We start from the raw sequence: 2,793 nt of genomic DNA on the forward strand, positions 1-2,793 counted from the left end.
GCCACACAGCTAGTAAGTCTCTGAGGTCAAATTTGAACCCCATTATTTCAAAACTTTGTACATTGTGGTATCCCCAGCTGCCTCAAGAAGAGGTTCAACAATTCAACTCAATAAGCATTTATCAAACATGTCAAGTTCTGGGGGTACAAAGACAAGAGAAGGAGGCATTATAGCTCAGTGGAAAAAAGAAGACCTGGGTTCAAAATCCCAGCGTTGTGACTTGCTACCTCTGTTTCCTCATCTGTAAAAGAATGTTGGAGTAAGAGAGCTTCTGACATGCGTTCCACTTCCATCTGTGATGCAATGAAAATAGTCTGCCTTTATGGAGCTTAGAATCAACTGAAAGGCTTTGTTTATGTAAGTAAATAAAAATAATTTAAAAGGAAGAGTTAAATTAAAAGACTCTGAAAAATGCAGTGAGAGTGGCTAGATGGCTTTGAGAGAAAGTAGAGATTCTTCCAGGAAGGACTAGATTCCAGATGTTGGGAACCAATAGTACATTGGCATGTACATGGGGATGGTTGTAATACATTACCAATAGGGAAGAGTCTATTGAATGAAAGCTTTTCTAGAACGGACAGGGTGTTATGTAGATTCATATGAAATGAGACTGGAAAGGAGAGAAGACTGCAGATGTTGGGAGGCTTGAAATGCTGGACTGTGAAGTTTGGGCTTCCTCCCAAAGGCATCATAAAGCCACTGAAGATGTTTAAGGAGATGGTTAGAAAAGTGCTCTAATTCCAACCTATAAGGAATTATAGATATATTCTGGGTCTCTGACTTTGTGGGAAGGTTCAGGCTGAGGGATTCAAACTTGGTCATTCTTAAGGTATCGTAATCCTCCCTGAGGTTACAACATGGAAGCTATGAACTTGATGAACACCAGAACACATGGCATGTCTCAGGCATTCAGTTGTCTTCTCTATGTGGAGGATTCCTAGATAAACACTCAAATAATAGCTAACCTTTATCTACAACGTGAAGTTTGCAGAATGTTTCACAAATATGTCATTTTGTCTTTACAATATCCCTGGAATGTAAGGGAGATTAATATTTTCATTTTACAAATGAGGAAACTAAGGTTCAGAGAGAAGGATAGGATTTGAACTCAGGTCCTCATGCTTCTTTTTCTCATAGGTACAGATATATGATGTAGATAAAGCTATAGATCTATCTAATAGATAAAAATGTTGATCTAACTATAGATAGGGATATATGCATGTGCACATATATGTCTATATATCTTTCTACCTATAGATATGTAGATAGGGAAAGACTGGATTTAGATATAAGTAAGTCTAGATAGGTAAATATGGATATATGTAGCTCTATTTCTTTAGAGATATGCACATATATAAATATATATATCTATTGATAGACATGCAGCTCCAGCAAAAGATAGAAATGTAGATATATGTAAATCTATTTATTCATTCACCCCTCTATCTATGTATCTATTATCCATCCATCTAGCCATTTACCTAGATATATCTATCTATCTAGATCGGTAGGTAGATGATAGACAGATAGAAACAGAAACATAGTTAAATATATATATATATATATATATATATATATATATTTATTTATCTATCTGTCTGTCTGTCAGTTTATCTTTCTATATATACCTATCTTTCTTAGAGATCACATAAATCCAGTCAAGATTTACCAGCTGCTCCTGGGACATCTCAAACTACATTCCAAAAGGCATCTCAAATTCAATTTGTCTAAACAAGAATTGCTTTCTCCTCGTATCCTTTCACTCAGATCCTTTCCAACTTTCTAATTACTGTCAAGAGTCCCACCCAGGCTCCCAGTTTCTCTGCCTAGAAACTTTAGCATCATCCCTGGCTTCTCACCCATTCATCACTCCTATGTCTAATCTGTTGCCATGTCTTGTTTTTTATGTCTTCACCATATCTCTTCTACCTCCTCTTCTCCCTATTTCCAAAGTGACCACCCTATTTTAGATCTTTATTTCCTAGACTATTGTAGGTAACTTTTTCCCTTGCCTAGATTCTCTGCTCCCCCTAATCCATCCTCCAAGTCAGCTGTTGAAGTGTGACTTTTCTGAAGCACAACTCTAGGTCACTACTACCCCCTACCTGATTACTGAGTCTCCATGTCTCCTCCAAAAGTTCCAAATCAGATATAAGCTCTTTTGTTTGTTTTCTTCAGGTTCTTTATAACCTGGTCCCTTTCCACCTTTCCAATTTCCTTTTATTATGTTTTGCTTTTCTTTGCATTATTGTATCTAACACAGTTTCTAACACATAGTAGACTCTTAAATACACACTTGTTATCATTCCCCAATCGATAAATGGTCAAAGTATATGAAGTGGCAGTTTTCCGATGAAGAAATTAAATCTATTTATAGTCTTATGAAACCTGCTCCAAATCATTATTGATTAGAGAAATGAAATTTAAAATAACAATGAGGTACCACCTCATACCTATCAGATTGAGTACAGGTGACATAAAAGGAGAATGATCAATGGTGGAGAGGATATGGGGAAATGGGGACATAAATGCACTGTTGGTGGAAATATGAACTGATCCAGCCATTCTGAAGAGCAATCTGGAACTATGCCCAAAGAGAAAAACACTGATCAAACCCTTTAATCTAGTAATTCCAATACTAGGGCTTTATCCCAAAGAAATCATAAAAAAATGGGAAAATTCTCACATGTTCACAACAACTGTTCTAGTAATGGCAAAGAATTGGAAACTGAGGAGATATCTATCAATTGAGGAATAGCTGAACAAGTTATGATATATGACTATTATTGTTCT

This window comes from Macrotis lagotis, chromosome 1, assembly GCF_037893015.1.
Source record: "Macrotis lagotis isolate mMagLag1 chromosome 1, bilby.v1.9.chrom.fasta, whole genome shotgun sequence".
Classification (NCBI taxonomy): Eukaryota; Metazoa; Chordata; class Mammalia; order Peramelemorphia; family Peramelidae; genus Macrotis; species Macrotis lagotis.